Here is a 15,480-nt window from a genome sequence, read left to right on the forward strand (position 1 = left end):
GTCTTTCTCTATCTCTATCTCTTCTTTTCTTAGACAGAGTTTCTCACTAAATCTGGAGCATACCAACTGGCTTGACTGGTTGGCCAGTGAGCACCCCCAGATTCTCCTGTGTAGGACTCCAAACTCCGGGATAACAGATAACTTAGTTTGAATTGTTTTACTAATACCTTCAAAATCAAAATGGACCATCAAAATAAAATTCAACAGATATTTATATAAAGACATTTTAGAGGAACCAGTAATTTATGTATCCAAGTAACCTTTACCAGGCATGATATATATGTGTATATGTATACATATCTGTGCATATGTATATGACTTTCAATCATAGTTGAAAAACTAAAAATGATAAAAGCCAATGTCTTTTTTTTTATTATTAACTTGAGTATTTCTTATATACATTTTAATGTTATTCCCTTTCCGGTTTCGGGCAAACATCCCCTCCCCCTCCCCTTCTTTATGGGTGTTCCCTCCCCATCCTCCCCCATTGCCGCCCTCCCCCAACAATCTAGTTCACTGGGGTTCAGTCTTAGCAGGACCCAGGGCTTCCCCTTCCACTGGTGCTCTTACTAGGATATTCATTGCTACCTATGAGGTCAGAGTCCAGGGTCAGTCCATGTATAGTCTTTGGGTAGTGGTTTAGTCCCTGGAAGCTCTGGTTGGTTGGCATTGTTGTACATATGGGGTCTCGAGCCCCTTCAAGCTCTTCCAGTTCTTTCTCTGATTCCTTCAATGGGGGTCCTATTCTCAATTCAGTGGTTTGCTGCTGGCATACGCCTCTGTGTTTGCTGTATTCTGGCTGTGTCTCTCGGGAGAGATCTACATCCGGCTCCTGTCGGCCTGCACTTCTTTGCTTCATCCATCTTGTCTAATTGGATGAAAAGCCAATGTCTTGAATTATCTTTCAGCCCCCTGATTAAAGTTTGGGTTGAACTGGGGTTCACTGAATAGGAACTGTGTATTTAATTACATTACAGTCCCACTAAGTGTAACTCCCAGTTATGTCTCCATTAAATCATTGCACCCATTTCTACATCCTGAGTGTAATAACAGCTTTGATAACTTGCTGTGTGTTCTCTTCTGTGACACACTTAAGTGTGAGACTGTCAATGTGCAAACATTTTCACGGGATGGGTGTCATTACACTGAGAACTGGTTGTCACTGACTTGCCGCTGGCATCAGGAGGCTGCAAGCTGAGCAGCGGAAAGCACTTTGCCTCAAGTATGCTCTGTGTTGGTCGTTGTGTTTCTCAGTCCCTGACCAGAGAGTGGCTGAGCTCTGCCTTGACATCCAGAGGATTCCAAGATATGACATTCAGTCCAGCTCCTCTCATACAAGTCACTCACTGCTTACACAAGACTTTAACTCTTCAGGATGCCCGGGGTGCATTCAGCATTTTTATTGGCATTTTAGTCATCAAAAATGGCTACTTGTAGGGGCTGGAGAGATGGCTTAGTGGTTAACAATGCTTCCTGCTCTTCCGGAGGACCAGAGTTCAGTTCCCATCATCCATATTGAGTGGCTTACAACCGCCTATATCTTCAACTCCAAGGCATATCACTCCCTCTTCTGGCCTCTGCAGGTATATGCATTAAGGTACACACACACACACACACACACACACACACACACACACACACAGAGAGAGAGAGAGAGAGGTGTACACTCAGAGATGTGCAAACACACACACAATAAAGAGAGAGTGAGAAAGAGAGATGCACACACAGATACACAGATATTTCATTTGAAAATAAAATAACTCTTTTAAAAAGTATTCGTTTGCTAAGGTTCTAAGAGTTAAAAGCCTGGCTTGATTTGCACTGCTATTAGTCTGTACCACCACCTCATTCATAAATGGCTCTCCAGAACTCTCATTAATGGCAGTCACCAATAGGAGTAGTGGGTGAAAAAGAAAGTAGTAAAGATGAATAAAAAAATAATTCTTTTAAAAACTATATAATTTCATTGTAATTATTTAACTATTAAATAAAATTATCTCAGCAGTTTAAAAAATGAACGTTCTCAAAATACTCAAGGATCTATTATTTGGCTACTCACTGATTCAACAAGTATGCAGTAGATGATGCGGTCCCTCTTGCCTATAGTTGGCATCACTAAATAAGAAGTGATGAGGAACTAGACATAATAGGAACACACACGCGCACACACACACACACACACACACACACACACACACACACACACTCATACACACATGCATACACCCATGTAAGGGAGGAGATATATCTTGAGGTGATTGAATGCAAACAAGAAAAGCAGAAGATGGTGTGGAGAAATGCTCCTTTTATCCCAATAATAAAAGAAGCTATAACTGACCAAGGGCTATGTGAATAGTGGGTATGGCTGAAATAAGGGAGCTGAGTGGGGAACAACCTTAAGCCAGGAAAAGGAGAAGACCACAGAGAAGCCTGAGACAGGTTCATGCCTACCCTATCCAGAGAGCACAAGGAACCTGACACTGGAGGTGAAGGGAAGTGGGATAGAGATCAGATACAGGGTACAGCAAGGGATACATTATAGTCTGTGGGATCAAAATGTTTGTTTAATGAGAAGTAAATACAATTCTATTAAAATTCTAATTTAATGAAAAGTACATTTAAAATGTTTGAGCAGGCAAGGGCCAAGATCTGAAATGTTTTTAAGTGCTACTCTGGCTACTGTGCCAACAATGATTGGACAGGGAAGACCTGGGTCACAGAGTGGGAACAGGCAAACTGGGCAGGAAGCTGTTGAAATAGCCCAACAGAAAATAATAATAATAATAATAATAATAATAATAATAATAAAATCAGCCTAATACTGGTGTGTAGTGGCATCCAACAAGCAGTTGTTGAAGGAATAAACAAATAAACTAAAGTGAAACTAAACTTCAAAAGGTTTCAATTTTACAAGTTGACGAAACAGCTCAGTAAGTCTAAGTGCTTGTGCTAAGTGTAAAGGCCTGAGTTTGACCCATTTAGAAGAGGAGCAAAATAATCACAGGAGGCAGAGGCGGGGGAGGGAACTGGGTAGGAAGGGGCGGCTGTGGAGAAATGGAGGGGCAGGACCAGGAATGGGGAAAAAACAAGAGGGATGCCCAAAGGGTCAGGAATGTAAATCAAATTATGCAGTAGTAAGGATTCGGGGAAGGGGGTCCCTAAAACTTTCCAGAGACCTGGGATGTGAGAGGCTCCCAGGATTCAATGAAATGACATTAGCCAAAACTGCCCAAAAGTGGGGAGGATAGAACTAGAAGAGACCACATCCAGTAGATAGGAATGACCCTCAATTGAGGCAGGGGACCTCCCACTCATCTTCAAATTTTAACCCAAATTTTTCCCTGTCTAAGTGCAGCAGAGACTGAAGGAAAGGCCATCCAGTAACCACACCAAATCCTGACACTATTACTGAGGCCATATTGTGCCCACAGACGGGAGCCTGGCATGGTTGTCCCCTGAGAGGCTCTACCAGCAACTGACTGAGACAAAGGCAGATACTTACAGTCAACCACTGGATTGAGGTTGGGGACTGATATGGAAGAATTAAAGGAAGGACTGAAGAAGCTGAAGGGGATTGCAATCCCACAGGAAGATCAACAGTGTTAACTCACCTGCACCCTGCAGAGCTCCCAGAGACTAAGACAAAAACCAAGGAGTTTACACGGGCTGGTTTATGGCACAGGGTATGTAGGGCCCCAGTGTGAGAGGATGTGCCTAATCCTGTGGAAACATGATGCCTCAGGGAAGAAGGATGCTGGTGGGGGTGAGGTGGGGGTAGGTAGGCCAGTCAGGGAGCACCCTCTCAGGTGTAGGGGTAGAGTGGGCTGGAGAACTGGGGAAGGGGGACCAGGAAGGGGGCAACTTTTGAAATGTAAATAAATAAAATAATTTAATAACGATTAAAAAAAAAAAAAAAGACCCGAGTTTGAGTTTGATCCCAAGGCCCACACCTACAGGGTGGATGGAGAGTTGACTCCAAAATTTGTCCTCTGTGATCAACATATGAGCCTACACACACACACACACACACACACACACACACACACACACACACACACACACACACACACATCAGTCAACCATTGTAATTGTAAAATGTTTAATTATCCATTTCTGTTCTATGTATGTGGGTTAACTCTCATAATCTCAGCACTGAGGAGGTATAGGCAGGAATACACAATAATTCTAAGTTGTTATTGTTGTTGTTGTTGTTATTCTTATTACTCATTTCTTGTGACTAGAGAGATGGCTCCAGCAAGCTGAAAGCACGTGCTGCTCTTGCAGAGGACCGGGGTCAGTTCTCAGCCCCTACATGAAAGGCTTACTATCAGTAACTCCTGGCCCAGGCGATCAGCACCCTCCTCTGGCTTCCTCAGGCACAAAGCATGTACACAGTGTACTTACATAATTCTAAGCAACACACTAGCATGTACAATTACAACCAACGAACACTTTAAAATTACCAATTTCTTGAAGGAACATTTGATTGATTCTGTAGTTGGCATTTCATATATAAACTCACTCTACAGAATGACCGCCCTTTATATTTTCATATACCATTTACCAGATTTGATCCTGAGTCTGCCCCTCTGCTAATTTTTCTCATCAAAAGTTGTCTGTATTCACCTTTCCTTTCGAGTTTAGAAAGTGCAACCCACCCATACCCGGTGCCTTGGTTTATAACGGTCCCTTCGCCTGCTGCCACCTCATAGTTCTTGTGTCAGAATTCAAAAGTTGTTCTAAATGAGCCTTTGCCAAAGGACATTGCTAAGTGAAGCTTTATATTTGGGTACAAGCTCAACTTGTGGCACATCTTGGCCATGCCAAAGAGCATTTACAACAAAATGTATTTCTCAATAGCTGGAAAAGTAAGACGATGGAAAAGCAATTTGTAGCCAACATTGGCCTGGGGAACGTTGGATGGATTAGAGAAAGATCCTGGAGATAGAAAAGCCATTTAGCAAATCACTGGAGGATTATAGACATGAAATTGCAACCATAACAGAGTGGTGTGTGGAAATAGTATGTGTTCTTGATACTGGTGGATGTCAGTGTTCAATGGACACCTTTGGAAGGGGTTCCAGGTTCTTACTGCCTGGAAGGAGGTGGACAGAGGCACATGGAGAGCAAGAAAAGCAAGAGAATTTAAGAAAGGACACACACTGAGGGAGAGGCAGACTGCAGAAGAAACAGTTTAGTGGCTGAAAGGTCTTCAATGTACACACTGTCAGGACAAGTGTACCATGTAGGGTGATCTTCAGTGTCATCTGCATTCTCTGGGACATATAGTTATGCATACAACTTCACATGTTTCATACCTCAGTGACATGAATCTCCACCTACGGGTAACAGGACAGCGGGGAGTGACTCTCTCCTCCCATACCAGTGGATCCATTTGTGCGGTGTAGTCCCACTATTGGATTTAGTCAAAGGAATTGAAATCAATGTATAGGAGGAATAGCTGCATGCCTCCCAAGTTTGTTACAGCACCATGCCCAATGGCCCAATGCGGAATCAACCTAAGTGTCTATCAGTGAATGAATGAACAATAGAATAAAATAAAAATGTAGAATTTTTATAGCCCCGAGAGAAATAAGGATTTTTCTTTAAAAAGGGAAAGAAGGAAAAGAAAGAGGGAGGGAGATGGAGTATTAAACACCACAATGGAATATTATTTAGCCATAAAAAATGCAGAGATGCTATCATTTGTAGCAGCATAGATGAGAATATACATATATTGATCGAAGTAAGCCAGGCACAGAAAGACTAACACATTTTCTCACTCACTTGAGGAAACTAAAAGTTTAACCACATTAAAGTAGAGAACAGAATGAAATTCAAGGAGTTAGGATGGGTAAGTGGGAGGGAGGAGAGAGAAGATAGACAGTGGGTACCAAATGTAGTAAGTATAAGGAAGTAATTCTAATATTGTAAAGATCGTATGGCAAAGTACATAATAATTATTGTATATCTCTAAGGACATAGAAGAAAAGGGTTTGAAGGTTTATAAACATTTTCATATTTGTCAAGATGGGAATGCTAATTTCCCCCAACCTCATCATTCTATATTTTATGTGTGTGTGTGCGTGCGTGTGTGTGTGTGCGTGCGTGTGTGTGTGTGCGTGTGTGTGTGTGTGTGTGTGTGTGTGTGTTAAATTATAATACTTAACTCCATAAGTGCAAAGATTTAAATCGATTAAAAAGTAAGCAGTTAGGGGCTGGAGAGATGGCTCCGTTGGTTTTCTAGTTAAGCTTCTTGGCTGAAATAAACCCTGTGGCCCAAGGCAACTTGGGAAGAACGGGGCTTATTTCATCACACACATCCAGGTAACAGTCGGAGGGGGGCCAGGGTCTCAAGCGGGAACAGAGGCAGGGATCACCGAGAAAAGCTGCTTCTGGTTTCCTCCTCCTCCTCCTCCTCCTCCCCCTCCTCCTCCTCTTCCTCTTCCTCCCCCCTCCTCCTCCCCTCCTCTTCTTTCTTCCTTACCCCCTCTTCCTCTCCTTCTCCTCCTCTCCTTCTCCCCTTCCCCTCCCCCCTCTAGCCCCCTTCCTTTCCCTCTCTCTCTCTGGCCTGTACTCAGCCTGCTTTCTTATACAACCCAGGACCCCCTGCTCAGGAGTGGCACAGTGGTCTGTGTTCTTCCCCATCCAGCAAGCAAGCAAATACCCCACAAGCATGTCCACAAGACCCATCTGATAAAGACAATCCCTCAAGGACTCCAAACACCACAGACTCATGGGACTGGCAAAGTCCTGGGTTCGTGTACGATGTTAGCAGTGTGTGCAGCAAATGTCAACCAGAACTTCCTTCTCCCCGATGTTTATAGCCTAAGATCACTTCTCTGCAGAGACCTACACTACTGAGATGAGCTAAGGCTGTCTCCTTGGTCAGTTGTATATAAAAATCCTGCCTCCTCATTTGGGTATATAGAATAAACCTGCCCCCTTGATTCAGATTATGAAATAAATGTGCTGAACTTTCAGGCCACTGATAGTATTTCTCTATCAGAGCACATGGCCCATCTGATCACAGCTTTTCTGTGTGTGTGTTTGCTGTTTCTTCATTCCTCATGGGCCCAGTTAGGTCAGTCCCTAAGCTGTACAGGTCACACAGCACACTGCATCAAAAGAATATGGTGGAAAAACAATCCAAGCAAATCCTAATGTCAACTTAGGGCCTTTCACAAGCACACAGGCACACACACAGGCACCTGCATGCACACATACACCCACACCTGTGCAAACACACACACACACACACACACATAAAAAAAAATTACTCAGAATAATGTTTGACTAATAGCTGGGTTTCCTTTGACCCAGTCAAGCCTGCTACCTAAAATGAACTGTAGAAGCCACATAGTTCCCAGTTAGAAGTACAAGGACCTTTCAGTGATTACCAAACACCACGCTAGGTATTGTGCCTAGGCATTATGCACATATAATTAAGGTCCCTGGCCCATTATCTACCATACTAGAGCTATAACAGGACCCCAGATAAGGCTGGCTTCATCACATGAGCCGCGTGAGACAGTACTCTCCAGTTGGTCTTAGAGCTGACGTCAGACATTTATAGCAGAATTGAGTTCTGCAAACCTAGATGAGTCACAAGCAGAAAGACTTAGCCACAAGCCACAGGGAAACAGGAGATGTCTGTGTAAACAAGAAAGAATACCAAGGGATACAGACTTCGTTATGCTCAAAATCACCAAGGTAGCTTATGACTTCAATGTTGTGAATTCTATACACAGTGGCCCCTAGGTCCCATAGCTGGTTTACAGTTTTGACTACTTTCTCCACTGATCTCTACCTACTTAATACCTGATTTTGGTTCTTGACGCCTGATACTCTCAGCAGAGTTAGCCACACCAGGCCGGAACACTGTGATCTGAAAGCCGTGAGCCATTCATTAAGTGTTGTACAGCATCCGTTAGACTTGTGTCATTTCTTGTATAACAATAGGAAACCAATACACATTTTATAGGCAAAACTCTTAAGTGTTTGTCTGGTATAGCCGTGATTAAAAGGAATGTCAATATTTAATGTGTGACTAGCTATAAGAGATGCGAGGGTGACAGTGGGGGATTAAATATGGCTTCAAAGTCACTTCGAGGCTGGAGGAAAGACTGAGCACAAGCCACAGGGAAACAGAAAGTGTCTGTGTATACAAGAAAGAATATTAAGGGATACACACTTCATTATGCTCAAAACCACCAAGGTAAGTTATGACTCAGTTTTACAAATTCTATACACAGACATACCTAGATTCCATAGCTGGTTCATGGTTCTGACTATTGCTAACAGAGTTTCAGATATTTATGACAAGCACAGATTTCTAATCTCAGTGAAACTCTCACCCTGGAAGTCAAGTATAAGTAAGCTATTTCCAGTTTGTAAGTGATCTCACCCAAACACCTGCGATTGTGGGTGCATAATGACCTCGCCGTTCTGTGTTTATCGCGTGCCTCTGCCTGCTGTAGGCTGGTGCACGATGACCTCGCTGTTCTCTGCTTTGCGTGCCTACGTTCTCTTGTAAGCAGCATATTGGCAACTCTGCTATTTGAAAATTCACCGAAGTCATCCACTCTGATCCCCGGAATGACAAAGTTGGAATTTAGAGCTGGCGAGCTGGATCCATCAGTAAGCACACTTGCATTGCAAGTCTGCCGATCTGAGTTCAAATCCTGATTCCTCACGGAAAGAGCTGAGAGCGTCAGCGTGTCATCCATACACCCAGCACCGGGGGAGGCAGAAACGAGAATCTCCGTGGCTTGCTGGCTACCAGCCTAGCTCCAGGTCCATTGAGATACTCTATTTCAGAGAAATAAGGTAAAAAGTGACAAGTGCAGCAGGCACTCAGCTTTCTCTGGCCTGCACGAGTGTGCCCATGAACCCCTGGCGCGCACATGTACGCATACATCGCCCAAATACACGGTATCGACACACTATTTTTTTTTTATTAAAAAAAGGAAGTGGGAATTTAGGCGTACATTTGATTGCTAATGAACCATGAAAATTAACCCACAGTCATATATATTCACATAAAAGGTGAGGGCACAGCGGTGAAAATAGAATTCAAAGAGATGAATGGAGCCATGGGAGGAGGAAGAACAGAGAGGGGAAGAGACTCAGCCAGTCTTCTACTTCAGACCCTGTATCTGCAGTCTTGACTGGGTCCTCCGACCCTGACCCCTACCGCTTCACTGTGTATATAGGCGTGTCTGTCCACCCCAGCCTTTCCCTCCGCAGCTAATCCTGTTCCTGCAGCAGTTCTAATAAGGGATCCTCCCCTTTTTAAGCGTCCCTGGAGCCTCCAGCTCAGCACAGCTATCAAAGGCCTCTAAATTATTCTTGAAGATTGTGAGTACACTGTCACTTTCTTTTTTTTTTCTTTTTTTTTTTTTTTTCTGGTTCTTTTTTTTGGGGCTGGGGTCCGAACCCCGGGCCTTGCGCTTCCTAGGCAAGGGCTCTACCACTGAGCTAAATCCCCAACCCCAAAGGCCTCTAAATTATTCTTAAAGGCCCAAGATTAAAGTTTGGCCTCTGCTGAATTACAGCACATGATGACGTATTATGATGATGACATATTACGATGACGACGTATTATGATGACATATTATAAGAGTTTGCTGGCTACTGACAAACCATGAAAGGCTAAAGTCCGGAATTAGCAGATGATTTGGCTAAACCGCAGCAGCTAAACTCAGTTCTGAAAAAAACTTACCAAGCTGCTTAAAAATCATCTAGATTTTTAAAGAGCTTCATCACAAATGGTCCCCAATAGCAAACATATTTGATGTAGCTGGAGGGCGGGGTTGGGGGTGGGGGTGGGGAATCATTTACAAAAGGAGGTCAGAGGAGGTTAACAGGGAATATGCAGAACCCTGAGAAGGCCTCTGGCTTCACAGGCAACACCTGGAAGGAGTAAGGGACTTCCTGCCAGGCAAAAATTTTTAACAGCAAATTTCCTACTCCTAGCAACAACCGCGGAGGATCATGGGAGCCTGGGCCGTGAAGCCCAACGTGGGGTGGTAGCACCCACACTGGAATCTGAAGTGCTTTGGTGCTCAGCAGCACCAAGCTAGGAACTGAATGTAACTCTGACTGGGAGGCCAGGCCTCTCAGGGAACAAGGGAGGCCTGTGAGCCCGGGCGGGGGAGGGTGTGTGTGCGTGTGTGTGTGTGTGTGTGTGTGTGTGTGTGTGTGTGTGTGTGTGTGTGTGTGTGTGTGTGTCAGGCTCACAAAGGCAACAAGCACCTTTGTGTTCCTCCCAACACTGTGGTCCTTATATCCTTTCAGAGCCCTGTGGCTGACACACACTGTGGGCCTGGGCATCATCTTACCCTTTTGTCCTTAGTAATAATGATTACTTTATGGTGTTTTTTCTTTTACTATTCCTTCCCACTGCCTTCTTTTTCCCTTCCCTTCTCTGCTTCCTTTTGCCCTCCCCCCTTCTTTCTTTTATTCATCTTGCATCTTTTTTTTTTATTTTTTTGCTAATTTGCAAGGGTTCTAATGAGAATTCAAATTGTAGGCTTGTCATTTTACCATATTAGATACTTTGAAACCTATAAATCTTCTGAATACCTAAGATGATATACAGGGTTTTAGATTACAATTATTATTCAGAGGCACACACATGACACAGAAGTCAGAGGACAGCTTGCAGAATTGTCAGTCACACCTTTACCCACAGAGCACGTTCACTACGATTGCTTGCTTGCTTGATTGATTGATTAAAATATGGACGTGTACCTGGAAAGAGAAAGAATAAAGGGTTTTTATTTAAAGGATAACACGCAACATTTGGTGTCAGCCTTCACTAGCTATATCATTTGTGAGTTTCTTCCTTTCATTTAAACTCAAGAGGCTTTCTAGACCCTGAAACCTGTTTGACTGCATTTTCCTTATGTAGCTTTCTCTGAAAAGTGCTAATTGGCTGGATTCTGGAATTGACTGACAGGTAATGGCTTGACTGCAGTTCAGGTAAGAGGCTGTTAGGGACCAGGCTCTGCAGCTCTCACTCAGTTACCCTCAGACCTGTCTTACACAGAGCCCTGACTTCAGGTCTCCGGGAGCAGCCTCCCTAGGGAGACCACAGGAGTGATATAATTGCTTGACCTCCTCCCACAGGCTGAGAACTGGAGCTGGGCTCTGGAAGCCCTGTCTAGCAACAATCAACAATCAGGGGACCCAGAGCAGGATGGTAGGAGTCAAGGTTTCTGCCTACTCTATGCTCCAAGTTGCCAGAGCCGGCATGCTGAAGGAATGTTAGAAGAAGCCCATGGATAAGAGGAAGGTTCCAGGCAGAGCTGGAGTAACCACAGAGCTACAGTGCAAGTCTCAGAATCGAGTAAGTCTCACAGGGGGCTTTTACAGAATGAGGCACCATGATTGCCTCTAATAATGTTGCCTGAAAAACAAACAAACAAATAAAAAGCCCCCAAAAACAAATCTGTACCTCAAACTGGTTGTGCCACTTGCTATAAGCTGTGGGATGTTGTAGCCTGAAGAATTTGAAATATAAAAGGTCTAAAAGTTGTCTAGTTCTTATACTTTCATAGAAGAAGCAGGGGATTGCGGATGGAGGGCTCTTTAAAGAAGTCGGAGACCATTCAGCCAGGAGTGGGGGTGGGGCTCACCCACTTGCAATCCTGGCTTTGTTTTAGGAGATTGAGGCAGGAAGTTCATGGTTTGAGCCCAGCCTGAGATCCTGTCTCAAAAAAAAAAAAAAGAAAAGAAAGAAAGAAAGAAAAGAAAGAAAGAAAGAAAGAAAGAAAGAAAGAGAGAAAAGAGAGAAAAAGAAAGGAAAAGAAAAGAGAAAGAAAGAAAGGAAAAGGAAAAGAAAAGAAAAGAAAAGAAAAGAAAAGAAAAGAAAAGAAAAGAAAAAAAAAAAAAAGCCAGTTTGCAGCAGGCAATTACAGTTATCTTTTAGCAAGGTTGCTCCAGGAGTTATGTCAGAAACCCTAGAGGACTGGTTGGAACAGGTTACTGGGCCCTGCTCCCAGAGTTTCTGATTAAGAATGATTTCTTCAGGCCTGAGACTTGTTTCCAACATGTTCCCAGATGATTGTGGTGATAAAGGTCCAAGGGTCATCTGCTGAGCACCATTGCTTTAAAACTGTATCTTGAGGCCATGTATGATACAATGATACAATGTCCAAGGCACACTTAAAGACAGCAGAGAGGAAGGAACATGGGTAGGGACAGAAAGAGAAGACTGTGGATGAATAAATTGCCCTTGGAGCTAGATGACAAGGTGCATAAGGGGGTCACTGCTATTCTTCTATCTTCTTTTACACTTAAATTTCCTGTTTAAAATTGATATAGGTCTGTAATCCCTGATAAAGCTTAAAGATCTTGAATTCAAGGCTGGCCTGGAAACCTATGGCAACCCTGTATCTAAATAAAAAGTAAAAACCAACTGGGGATATGGTTTGGTGCACTATGGCAAAGGCATGCTGCTATAACACACACACACACACACACACACACACACACACACACACACACACACACCCCACATCACACACACATATCCATATATACCCACCACATACATATCACACACACATTGCCCCACACATGCACATCCATCTCACAAGCACACACACACATTTTACACACACATCACATATACATATGCACAGCACAGACATATACATACTATGCACACACGCACATATTCACATACATATATATCATTCTACACACATATACACCTATCTCTCACACATACACATCATATATACACATTTTTATATACACACATTTTGCACAATACACATCACACATATATACATCACACACACACACACACACACACATCACACACATTATATATACACACGAATAAGCAAACAAATAGTTCTGGGGATATATAGCTCAGTGGTAGAGCACTTGAATACTATGCATTCAAGATCCATGGTTGGGTTTATTTTGCTAAGCAATGTCTTATTCTGTAGTCCAGGCTGCCCCAAATTCACAACCCCTTTTTTAGCCTCCTAAATGCTAGAAATTGTAGGTATCAAGCCCAGCCTCAACATCCGTTTTTGGTGTGGGAAGATGTCTTTAACTCTCAGTGATGGAATTAGGGGTCTTAGTTAAGGTTTTACTGCTGTGAACAGACACCATGACCAAGGCAGCTCCTATAAGAATAACATTTCATTGAGGCTGGCTTACAGGTTCAGAGGTTTAGTCTGTTATTATCAAGGCGGGAACATGGTAGCATCCAGGTAGGCATGGTGCAGGAGGAACTGAGAATTCTACATCATCATCCAAAGGCTGCTAGCAAAATACTGACTTCCAGGCAGATAGAATAAGGATCTTAAAGCCCACACCCACAGTGCCATGCCTATTCCAAAAAGGCAATACCTACTAGAACAGGGACACACCTTCCAATACTGCCATTCTCCCTGGGCCAAGCATATACAAACCATCAAAACTACCAAACCCAACAAGATCTCTTCTTGACCTAAAAGTAAAAAAATCTCAACAAATTAAAAAATAGGCAAGAAACTGCACCTCTCATCTCCAGGGATGGGAGGAGTCTACAGAACTTAACATACCTCAATTTATTGTTCTATGGCCTTGCCACTGAATGTCACCAGCACACGCACGTGTGCCTGGAGCTAACCTCAGAGCTCTCCACCTTCGTTCCTTAGTCCATCTGCAAGGAAATAGGGACAGAAACTCTCCCAGCTACAAACCACCCTAGACTCCCCTTGTGACCAGAGAGAGACACCAATAGATCAGACTCTCTGCTGGTTCAGGTTTAAGCTGTGGGGTCCAGGCTTCTTCTCGGCTAGATGTTGAGGATGAAGTTGTGTTATTTCTCGGTCACTCATATGATGTGACACACATATCACAAACATCACAAACTAGGCACATTGACTTCTAGGATTCCTACAGGGAGACACTTCATTTAGAGCTGCGGTTCTCAATACAATGTTTGTCAGGCAGGAAACTTCAAACCTGATCGCTGCCTGCCTTCTTCCATACTGTGATCTCATAGTCCATGTAGTGTGATCTTGGCACGTGGCCTGGGTCCGGGATCCCCCAAGTGATGCATTATAATATTCAGTTTAATCTGAGAGCCAGTATCCTAAATCAGGGCTTCTTCAACGTTCTTCAGTTGTGGCTCCCCCTTCTTGCCTGAGAAATTTTTACTCAACTCTGGGCATAAAGGTACACAAAATGTTCATTCCAATCAGTTATGGCAGAAAGACATACACAGATCTATTCCAAACTTGTTTGGTTTGCATATACTTTGACTACTTCTTAAAGACAAAATAAAGTTAACATGCTAGTGAGATGAACTCTCAACTTTCTCCGGCATTGTTTTATTGACAAAACAATTACTTGTTGAATGCTAGTGTGTGTGTGTGTGTGTGTGTGTGTGTGTGTGTGTGTGTGTGTGTGTGTCGACAGGGGATGTGGTGGGGGGTTCATCAGGACACACAGCCCTTCTCTTTAGAGTGCTTACAATCTTGATGGGGAAGATAAATGTGAACTGGGTGATTTATATATTTAAATCATTATGGTGTAGAAGCTCGGAAAACTAGGCACATTGACTTCTAGGATTCTAGGAACATAACAGGAAATGGTTCTGAGTAGCAGGGACTTGGCGTCCCTAAGAATTTGAACTGAGATAAAATAATCTAAATTATTGGTAGGCATTTCTCAGGCCAAGGGATGGGGTTTTGTGTCACTGGTTAGGGCGGGGGACAGCCTGAGAGGGTGATGTGGAAAGGTAGGACCGAACAGAGGCACAGAGAGAAATGTACAACAGCTGAGAATCCAAAGATCAAAACGAACAGTAACTGTGGCTGTGAAGCTGGGCAGATGCTGTCTCTGTGGGGCTGCGAGGACAGCCCTCCCCAACTCCCAGCCCAGCAAAGTAGAAAGCTGATACAGCTTACACAGAGAGGCATAATTAAGTCTGTGTTTTACCTTGTAGGTTGGCTAATGGAGAATACTGGCTGGAGCAAGGGAGCATGCTCGCTTTCCAGCAGGAAGGCTCTGTGGCAGCACAGGGAACTGGCACACTCTAGGGCGGGGCCTGCAAACCATCACTGTCACTTCCTGCCAGTGAACAAAGCACACGCCCATTCTGTGGCTTCCTAAAGGTTTCTATAAGCCGTGAGGAGTGTAACTAAACTATTTCCTAAGCACTCTATCCTAACACCCCCTTCCCCATTCCCTTCTTTTATGCCTTCTAGTGAAATGCCGTGTTGAGGTTGAGTTTGACCCTGAGAGTTTGGGGTACATGAGTCTAAGAACTGACATCAAAAGCCTTCATAAGCGGAGCGGAGATGTATGGGGGAAGGGAGAGGGAATGTGGAGGAGCTCGAAACGAATTTGAGTCTTTGAAGGGGAGGAGTGATGCGGGAGAGGAGGGTGGTGTCTCCGCACAGGCTTGGTGTCACTCTCCCCTCGCCCGAAAGCCCCTTTGCTGCTGCTGTATGACCCTGGAAAGAG

This window comes from Rattus rattus, chromosome 3, assembly GCF_011064425.1.
Source record: "Rattus rattus isolate New Zealand chromosome 3, Rrattus_CSIRO_v1, whole genome shotgun sequence".
In the NCBI taxonomy this organism is placed as follows: domain Eukaryota; kingdom Metazoa; phylum Chordata; class Mammalia; order Rodentia; family Muridae; genus Rattus; species Rattus rattus.